Below are 11305 nucleotides of genomic sequence, written 5' to 3'. Positions count from 1 at the left end.
AAAGGCTAATTTCACTGGGGGGCGTTAGCAATTCCGTTTCAATATTGGAAGTTTAAGCCTTTGTTGTAAACACTTCACACCTAGTAAGCAGTATACTAGCATAACCTAAATGTTTATTAAAGACCTCAAGCCCAATCTTCTTCGGGCGTATAATGCTCCGTTTCGCGGGGCTCTTGTTTTTTTTAATATGTCATAGTTGGAGGCGGAGTCAGTAGACAATATATAATCTCATACTTCCGGCCAATTTATTTTGGTAAATGCATGATTAAATAACCTTTTACTATTACTTAATGTATCAAGAAGTATTAATATGAAAATCCCGTACTTAAATTAAATAATGTTCGCATCATTATGCTATTAAAATTTTAATTTTGATTTGTTGCTTTTGTTAAAACGGTATTTTGACTGATGGATATAATGTCATCTATGCACATGAAAAAGCTTTTTAGTAATGATATTTGAATGATCATCGCGGAAATCATTTTTCAATTGATAAATTGGTTTTCTATACAGATTTATAATGTTTGATAACATTCATGTTGACATGAAATAAATTTGTTTTGCTGAGCTTGGCAAATTCAATTCACAGGCTTTAATATGGCCTCTTTTGAAATGAATTCTGAAATTGCAATTTCTGTGTGTTTGTTTATTTATGATTGGGATGTAAATCACTTGCTAGACTGTATTTAGAACTGATGCCTAGAAGTTAATTCCCAGAGGGTATCTGTTTTAGCATTGGCAAATCCTGAGCTCTCCATAAAAGACACATTTTAAATTTAAGGTTATTATAATTATAGTTGTGAAGAAAGTAAAATTAACATATACTCAGACCCTCTTGATGCCAAAAAGTTGCACAAGAGTGTGGTATGTGGAAAAACCATAAAAAACCCACTTGTCTGGCTTTGTTTTTCCATACAAAACTTACATGCACCTTGGCCGGGAATCAAGCCCTGAACTGTCAGTGAACTAACTACTGTGCTTACCTTGCAAGAGACACTGGAGTCTTATTAAACATTTGAAAAAGTAACTGCCATTCAAGTGTGACCTGAGTGATGGCCCTTCCCTGAATGACCAGACTGATAGTCCTTTTCTTGATGACCAAAGTAATGGCCATTCACTTAATGACCAAAGTTAGTGTAATTCATCAAGTGACCAGAGTTGAAGCCCTTCACTTAATTACAAGAGTTAATTTCTTTTCACTTAATGCCCAGACTGATGTCCCTTCACATAATGACCAGAGTCATGTCCCTTCACTTAATGGGCAAAGTTATGGCCCTTCACTTAATGACCAGAGTTATGTCCCTTCACTTAATGACCAGAGTTATGGCCCTTCACTTTATGAACAGAGGTATGGCCCTTCACTTTAATGACCAGAGTCATGTCCCTTCATTTAATGACCAGAGTCATGTCCCTTCACTTAATGACCAGAGTCATGTCCTTCCAGTAAATAACCAGAATTATGGCCCTTCACTTAATGACCAGTGTTATGGCCCTTCACTTAATGACCAGTGTTATGGCCCTTCACTAAATGACCAGTGTTATGTCCCTTAACTTAATGACCAGAGTTATGTCCATTAACTTAATGACCAGCATTATGTCCTCTCACCAAATAACCAGAATTAGGGCCATTCACTTAAAGATGCACTCTTACTCCCAGATAAGATTTACCACAATAAATAATATTCTTTAAATATTTCAAAAAGGATGAATAAATGGTTCTTAAGAAGGATACTGAGTTTAATTAGAAAGAAATGAGCATACAACACAGTATTTCTACCTTATGAGACAATAGTATACCACAGAAAATCTTTTAGCATTCACCAATCATTTAATATATTTGCGTTTAGTGCTATTATTATATACACGTTTACAATATATTTATCATTTATTAATGTTTTCCATAAATGCATTATTAAGTAAGTAGTTTAATGTTTATCACTCAAAATTGATGTGTTTTGTATTGATTTTGAATAAGAGTGTCACTTTAATGACCATGGCCTTTTACATATATATATATAATAAACAGAAATAAGGCAGTTTCATTGCTTTATGACTGCTAAGAGTTATAATAGCCCTTATTTAAATTACAAGTATTATATCATTGAGTGTGATCTAATTTTAATAAACATAATTTGATTGAACAGCTGAAAAATTAAATGACATTTTTTTGTCCTTCGTTTCCACGATTAAATGTAATTTAATGTGAAAAAACGTTCATCCTAAATCATTTTTTTATATTTCAAAATGACATATGGCATCCAGTAAAAGTTTCTAACCCTTTCATGGTGATAGATTAAATTCTTTTCGACTTTTGAAATTAACCATGAAAAGATTGGTAATTCATCAACGGGTTTTGACCTTCAGCATCAATAGTGCACAATAATTGTCGCCTTGAAATTTAATCTGAAGCTTTATGTGCTATAACAATGCATGCGCGGATTGAATCCCCCTGAAGGACGCGCAGTTATGGTTTAAGTAGAGCATAAATAATAATAAAATTGAATCCTCATGTATTCGTATAAAATTGATCATGTTATATGACTGTCATATTTAGAAAAAACTCAATGGAGTCGAGTGTTATTTAACATAATTATGACTAATGATGCAATTGAATCTTAAAAAATGAGGATGTTTATTAATGTGAATGTGAAATTTGACCCATATCAATTTATAATATTAAATATTTTTTTAAATTCTTATTTTAGATGTTGAATACTTGCGAAACTGTTGAGGAAGTGATATTATTCAAGAAACTAATTTAATCCCCTGAGAATTTTCAGGTTATGAAATTCTATCTGTATCATATTAAATTTTTTTCTCTATGTACATCTTTAAGGCCTAAAGAAAACAAACTTCTGGTTTGGCTTACCTTCGAAATAGGTGCATTATTTTTGTTTCTGTTTTAATATGTACTCCAAACATTTTATACTGATAAACTGATAACTTAAACTCCATTACCCATAAATGAAAATACCAATTTAACATATAGCCTAATAACCTTCCCCCCCCCCCCCCTTACCCCCCCCCCCAAAACAAAAACAAAAAAACAAACAAACAAAACAACAACAACAAACAAACAAACAAAACAAACAAACAAACAAACAAAAAAATAAAAAAATAAGACACAACAACAACAAAAACTAAAAACAACACAAACCTACCTACCCTTCCTTCGTATATCCCCAAACAATATTGTTTAGGCCTTGAAATGATTCTGAGAGTAACCAGTTGATTTTGAACTCTTTTATGTACGAATTATGTAATGTGTTAATAACAGGCATTTATTTGCTCACCGGTTTTTCAGAGAAAAATAATCTATAATTATTTGCCATATTTATATATAGGTGTTGGTGGGTTGGTGGTGTAGTTGTTGTTGTCATTTGAGCTAAAGTTTAATCCTTGGTGATAAATAAAAAATGTTCAAGATATTGTCATGAAACTTTTACGCATGGTACCAGTGGCAATACAATGACTATTGGGAGGCTCCATTAAATCATGATTTAATAGATGCCTAGTTAAGTTGCTCATTCTTCCAAAAGAGACGGACAGGAGTTGGTGTTTGACGTTCTTGAGGTGCTCTTGTAGCTGAGGTCTGAGTTACTAAGAATTTCCACACTAAATTCCTATGTGAAAATGTTTAAGTTATAATGCCTTCACACTGTTACTTCCAAATAGTCACTGGGTGGATGGTATAAATTAACAATATCGTTGTTAACTTTTTTTAGGTGAAATATTCTATGATGTGCTCATTAAATAAAACAAATAAAGCTAAAACAATTGTCTCAAATCTTGTAAGGAATACTGCAGGGCATAATACTTTGTTTCTGTAAAACTTCCACAGCAGTGTTACATTTTCAAATTTAATGACAATGATGTTAACAATGTTGTTAACTTTTAAGAAATTCTGAACCATCAGCCCGTGGTAAATTTATTAAAAAAAATACAATAAAAAGTTGAATATTTTTAAAAAGGCTTCTGTTCAGAGCCTTTATGTTATAATATATAATAATTATTTTGATACAGGTCTATGTTTCTCAGTTTCAAACAGATTCCTATAATCACCCTGTTATTACTTTTAAAGTGACACTCTATTCAAAATCAATATGTACATATAACATACATCAATTTTGACTGATAAACCTTTAACTACTCACTAAATAATGCATTTATGGAAAATATTAATTACTGATAACAAGATTGTAACCATGTATTTAATAACAGAAAGCGCAAAAAAGTTAAATGCTTCGTGAATGCTAAAATTTTCATTTTGGTCTACTATAGTCTCATAAAAGATAGAAATACCGTGTTTTGAGCTCATTTCTTCCAAATTAAACTCGGTATCCTTCATTGTTTTCGACATTTATTCATCCTTTTTGGAATATTAAAACAACATTAATATTAATTGTGGTAAATCTTATCTGGGAGTAAGAGTGCATCTTTAAATAAAACAAATGCAGCTAAACAGTTGCCTCAAATCTTGTAAGAATAACTGCAGGGCGTAAGACCTGGTGTATTCGTGACTGTTAAACAGATTCTTATTACACTGTTATTACTTTTAATATTTGCACTTTCTAGAAGCAAAAAAACAAACATCATGCATAATAACTTTTGCCGAGACCTGTAATCCTAAATGTTCTTTTTGCTCCAATGAATGTTGTAACAGCCGTGGCGTGAGTGGGCTCTGAACGAAACTGAAGGTATTGATGTAAGTATATACACCATGTCGGAAAATTACATACATGAATAAGTTTACGTTCTTTGCATGTTAAATTATAGCCTATTTTGTAACAAAATTGGCGATTTTAATGTAAAGTGAGATTGTGAGAGTGGGTTTTTTGATATTTAAAAATATAAAGGGACCCTCTTTAGATTTTATCGATGGTTAGGTATGTATTTGTAATTTGCTATGTTTTTACTATTTCAGATTTGTGTTTAATATGATAGAAATACAAGACTGTAAGCAATTAAACAATTAACGTTTAACGTACATTACACATACATTACACGTGTTACAAAACAAAACAAAGTATGTTTCTTTTAAACATTAGACATTTATCATGATATTTTTCCACCGCACCCAACATTATACAGATAATGAAAGTATTAAATGTTGTTGCTTAAAGATACTTGTCTATATACTTTTAGATTAACCAAAAAAGTTAATAATTTCATATTTCTCAAATGAATTAATGCAGCATAGTAAGTTTGGATAAATAAGGAAATTATTGAAAGTAATATGTCTTTAAAATATTTCTTAGGAGATTTATTGAAAGTCAACCAGTATTAATCTATAAATCTATATGTCATTTGGGAATAAAAGGTAGAATTTCAAGAAAATTGCGCGAGCAAAATAAATGTTATAATTCAGGACAACAAAACTGTCAAGTCATTGTTTATTGTTTGTTATTATTATTTATCAATAAAATAATAATAGACCCAAACATTGTCCTCGGTTATGAAATTTGATCACTATTCTTGTTTGTTTACTATATACAAATAATATTCACAACTAATTGTTGTAACTTTATATTTATAAGCTTCAAGGGTTTTTGAATTCTGGTGAACAATTTGATTATTATCAAATTCATTTTTGTTAGATTGTGTGTTTTTTTGAAGAAATAGGTGAAGGTATTGTTCATGTAAGCTAGCTCGTCTGGTCAAGGTATTGTTCATGTAAGCTAGCTCGTCTCGTCTGGTCAAGGTATTGTTCATGTAAGCTAGCTCGTCTGGTCAAGGTATTGCTCATGTGAGTTAGCTCGTCTGGTCTAGGTATTGTTCATGTAAGCTAGCTCGTCTGGTCAAGGTATTGTTCATGTGAGTTAGCTCGTCTGGTCTAGGTATTGTTCATGTAAGCTAGCTATTCTGAGCGAGGTATTGTTCATGTAAACTAGCTCGTCTGGTCAAGGTATTGTTCATGTAAGCTAGCTCGTCTGGTCAAGGTATTGTTCATGTAAGCTAGCTCGTCTGGTCAAGGTATTGTTCATGTGAGTTAGCTCGTCTGGTCTAGGTATTGTTCATGTTAGCTAGCTCGTCTGGTCAAGGTATTGTTCATGTGAGTTAGCTCGTCTGGTCTAGGTATTGTTCATGTAAGCTAGCTATTCTTGGCAAGGTATTGTTCATGTTAGCTAGCTTGTCTGGTCGAGGTATTGTTCATGTAAGCAAGCTATTGTGGGCAAGGTATTGTTCATGTCAGCTAGCTTGTCTGGTCGAGTTATTGTTCATGTAAGCTAGCTCGTCTGGGCGAGGTATTGTTCATGTTTGCTAGCTCGTCTGGTCTAGTTATTGTTTATGTAAGCTAGCTCGTCTGGTGGAGGTATTGTTCATGTAAGCTAGCTCGTCTGGTGGAGGTATTGTTCCTGTAAGCTAGCTCGTCTGGTGGAGTTATTGTTCATGTTAGCTAGCTCGTCTGGTCGAGGTATTGTTCAACTTAGCTAGCTCGTCTGGTCGAGGTATTGTTCATGTAAGCTAGCTTGTCTGGTCGAGGTATTGTTCATGTCAGCTAGCTTGTCTGGTCGAGGTATTGTTCATGTAAGCTAGCTAGATGTTCACATGAAACTTAGTACTGTTACCAGTGGCAATACGCACATGGGTATCAAGACCCATAACTCTATTTTTAATTATAGTTGAGTCATGTCGCTTTATTGACTGAATAACAAACAGACATTGTGGCTTGGTCTCTCAGTATGATTGAATATTAATTGAACAATTTAAATTAGTTGGTACCTCAGATTTTGTAACTAATGTCAATATAATAGTTAAAGTAGGATATTTAGGCCAAACGAAAATAATGTTGTGGCTTCTGTTGCATGCTGAAAGAAAAAACAGGCTAGGTAGGCAATCCGAACACTAGGCCATAACAGGTTTGACCTCGGAAATAATACGGGTCTTCAAAAAAAGTTAAGCGTGGCGGCACATATTGAAAACATGTTGTATATGTTTTCAACCGTCAAAACATTAGAGTCAGGAACCAGAAAAAAGGGTCTGTCACCCAGGAACCAGAAAAAAGGGTCTGTCAGCCAGGAACCATAAAAAGGGACTGTTAACCAGGAACCATAAAAAAGGGTCTGTCACCCAGGAACCATAAAAAAGGTCTGTCTCCCAGGAACCATAAAAAAGGTCTGTCTCCCAGGAACCATAAAAAAAAGTCTGTCTCCCAGGAACCATAAAAAAGGTCTGTCTCCCAGGAACCATAAAAAAGGTCTGTCTCCCAGGAACCATAAAAAAGGTCTGTCTCCCAGGAACCATAAAAAAGGTATGTCACCCAGGAACTACTAAAAAAGGGTCTGTCGCCCAGGAACCAGAAAAAAAGGTCTGTCACCCATCAACCATTAAAAAAAGGTCTGTTACCCAGGAACCAGTAAAAAAGGTCTGTCACCCAGGAACTATAAAAAAAGGGTCTGTCTCCCAGGAACCAGAAAAAAGAGTCTGTCACCCAGGAACCATAACAAAGGTCTGTCACCCATCAACCATTAGAAAAAGGTCTGTTACCCAGGAACCATTAAAAAAGGTCTGTCACCCAGGAACCATTAAAAAAGGTCTGTCTCCCAGGAACCATTAAAAAAAGGTCTGTCACCCAGGAACCATTAACAAAGGTCTGTCACCCATCAACCATTAAAAAAAGGTCTGTCACCCAGGAACCATAAAAAAAGGTCTGTCACCCAGGAACCAGTTAAAAAGGTCTGTCATCCAGGAACCATAAAAAAGGTCTGTCACCCAGGAACCAGTAAAAAAGGTCTGTCACCCAGGAACAGTATAACATTTTTTTTGTTTACCTAAATCAAACAAACTTAAAAGTGTGGTGCCCCAAATTGAGCTCAGTATTAAGGACACCTTGATCCGATATTTCGTAATTTAAATACCCATTTCCTGTTTATTCTGAATGCATAATCCTCAATCGTGTACTGAATTTTGTACAAAATTATCAAGTTCCTGATTACAATAATATGAAGACACTCACACTTCTTCGTCTTTAAGTAAGTTGATCTTTAGATTTGAGATAAAACCATGTGGATTTGTCATTTATAGGTATGTGTAAGCCTATGCATAATATCTCAGTGCGGGGTAGCTTCATAAACCGATATATCACGGTTTATTTACATTGTGCGTGATCATTTAGTTCATATGGACTTTATACATGCGAATTACCTATTTATATAAAGAATATTTTGTGATTATCATTTGTATGTGGAATATTTGAATCACATTTTAATTCAGTAAGTTTTTGTTTTTAAATTATTTATCTAATTTGTGTGAAATTTTAAGAGGATTATTGTACTTGAAAGTTTAAATTTGTTGGTTACGAGGATATTTTATTATGATAAACACCTTGAATGAGATTAAAACTTTAATTTATACATGTAATAGTTGAATAACCGGCAATATCATTACATGTATGTTTATAAATGAATACCAAAATCAATTTACTATATAATTTCGGTAATTATAAAGAATATATTGAAATATCAACTGCCTTTTTAAGTTGACTCATCTTTCATTTAAGAAATGTCAATTTAGTTTAAGTTTAAACCTGTTTGTTTTTTTAATGATTTCTGTTCTATTTTGTGGCCATGTAATAGGCCATATATTTCTTTTGTATACATAAAGCCATCCAAGGTTTCAATTCCTTTAAAAGATTTGTTAATTTCAGATCTAATACATTTAATAGTGGGCAATTTTGGTTTTATGAGTCTTTAAGGCGTTTCAATTATTCTTACAGACATTATGACATGTATTTGCGGTTAGTTGGTTCAAATAATGATGTAAGCCATTCTTCAAAGTACAGTTAGAATCAAAGACTCTTTTGTCAAAATAATTGAGTGTACCTTTTTGACTTTCTGTACAAACCCCATGTTGAGTTAAGGATATGATTAATTTTTACCAAATGACTAAAATCTCTGAAAGAGGTATCATATTTTGTCAAAAATCTTTAAAGCTGTAATAAATTCACAGGAGTGGTCTCCTTGAGATTTCATGATGTTACGAAAACTCCATTCAAAAGCAAACAGCTGTATGTAAAGATTTGTTTATGCAAACGTATTTTGGTTTTGAGGATTGTCAATTCATCGTGTAGTCCATAATTTTTTCCTTCTTGTAAACAACCAAAATATTCAGACACTATACATGAAAATAAAACTATTCCTGTGAAACACTTAGTTAAAGTTGAGGGGGTGAAAATGAAACAGTTGTAAGTGACATTAAATTCAGTTAAAAACGAGGTGTGAAAACGAAACAGTTCTCGAGGGATGAAAATGACACAGTTCTTAGTGACATGAAATATCCTAAGAGTCGAGGGGTTAAAATGACATGGTTCTTAGTGACATTAAATAGTGGTAGACTCGAGGGGTTAAAATGACACGGTTTTTAGTGACATTAAATATGATAAGAGTCAAGGGGTTAAAATGATATGGTTCTTAGTGACATTAAATAGTGTAAGAGTCGAGGGGTTAAAATGACACGGTTCTTAGTGACATTAAAAATCGTAAGAGTCGAGGGGTTAAAATGACATGATTCTTAGTGACATTAAATAGTGGTAGACTCGAGGGGTTAAAATGACACGGTTCTTAGTGACATTAAATAGCGTAAGAGTCGAGAGGTTAAAATGACATGGTTCTTAGTGACAATAAAAAGTGGTAGACTCGAGGGGTTAAAATGACATGGTTCTTAGTGACATTAAATAGTGGTAGACTCAAGGGGTTAAAACGACACGGTTCTTAGTGACATTAAATAGTGGTAAACTCAAGGGGTTAAAATGACACGGTTCTTAGTGACATTAATAAGTGGTAGACTCGAGGGGTTAAAACGACATGGTTCTTAGTGACATTAAATATTGTTAGACTTGAGGGGTTAAAACGACACGGTTCTTAGTGACATTAAATAGTTTTAGACTCTAGGGGTTAAAACGACACGGTTATTAGTGACATTAAATAGTGGTAGACTCGAGGGGTTAAAACGACACGGTTCTTAGTGACATTAAATAGCATTAGACCCAGGGATTAAAATGACACGGTTCTTAGTGACATTAAATAGTGGTAGACTCGAGGGGTTAAAATGACACTGTTCTTAGTGACATTAATTAGTGGTAGACTCGAGGGGTTGAAATGACATGGTTCTTAGTGACATTAATTAGTGGTAGACTCGAGGGGTTAAAATGACACGGTTCTTAGTGACATTAATTAGTGGTAGACTCGAGGGGTTAAAATGACATGGTTCTTAGTGACATTAAATAGTGGTAGACTCCAGGGGTTAAAATGACACGGTTCTTAGTGACAATAAATAGTGGTAGACTCGAGGGGTTAAAATGAAATGATAGTGTAGCGACTTAAAATACAGAAAATTTATACGGAGGTGTGAAACCGAAATAGCTTTTAGTGACATTAAATACAGTTAAAATCAAGTGGTGAAAATGAAAGGGTAATAATTGACATTAATAACAGAAGCAGTATAAATCCTTACCCAAGATGTAATTTAAGTGCACTTTATTCATATAATTGTATGCCAATTTGTCAGGTTTAGTGTGTGTTGGGGGTGTGGGGTGGGGGTGGGGGATTTGAAGAAATAATAAATTGCCAATGACAGTAAAGATCTTGCACATTGCTTATACTTGCTAAGTTCAAATTATGGCCCCTGATTATTCAGTCAAATTGAGATTGCCTAAAGAGTTATTGCCCTTGATCAGCTTAAAAAGCCATTTCAAGCAAGAAAGACAGTAGAGCCTTTGCATCCATTAGATGAACTCTTGTTTTTCAAGTGATGTGCACTGCGCAGGTTAAATATGTACTTTAACTATTTCTTAACTCAACAAGGCTAATGATATTGAAATTAAGAAGAATGTGTCAGTTATAAGTGGAATTTATCAGGATGACATTTTGAGATAATTGAATACATCAGAAAATAAATTTGATTGATTGAATTAAGACACATGTTTTCACTTTAAAATGATCAAGAGCAATCATTATTGTAGGCATTGTCTGGGAATGTGAAAAGTACAAGGAAATGTAAGTCTTAAACTTTATTTGAGACCATTATGATAATTTTGGAACTGATAATTGGAACTGGGAGGGATATGCCAACAGAAAGAATGGGAAAATCCGCCCAATCGTAAGATAAACACTCATTAGGTCTCAATAGAAAATACATTTGGTTTGGGTTACCTGAACTCTATGTACGAAGTAGGCTCTGACCCAACCGTTCTTATAGTCAGTTGTTAGTTAAAAAAAAAAAAAAAAAAAAAAAAAAAAAAAATACAAAATTATGTGTGTGTGTTTTATTATGTAGTTTTAAACATTTAAAGCTTTAAACTGAAGAT

The 11305-nt window shown here is 33.5% G+C and overlaps 1 protein-coding gene across 5 annotated transcripts in view; it reads left to right on the top strand.

The window, feature by feature from the left end:
* Positions 1-4685: 4685 nt before the first annotated feature.
* LOC128240810 (epidermal growth factor receptor-like) overlaps positions 4686-11305 on the top strand; it is a 159531-nt gene continuing 152911 nt past the window's right edge. The window contains exon 1 of one of the 5 annotated variants that reach the window (XM_052957705.1): positions 4686-4705. The gene's annotated coding sequence lies outside the window, so the exon portion shown is untranslated. Of the gene's footprint in view, positions 4706-4753; positions 4887-8031; positions 8214-11305 lie in introns of those variants that run through there. The other 4 variants (XM_052957704.1, XM_052957707.1, XM_052957703.1 and 1 more) reach the window with 4 other exon arrangements.

Source organism: Mya arenaria, chromosome 7, assembly GCF_026914265.1.
Source record: "Mya arenaria isolate MELC-2E11 chromosome 7, ASM2691426v1".
In the NCBI taxonomy this organism is placed as follows: domain Eukaryota; kingdom Metazoa; phylum Mollusca; class Bivalvia; order Myida; family Myidae; genus Mya; species Mya arenaria.
This window is presented reverse-complemented; position numbering and strand designations above follow the sequence as displayed.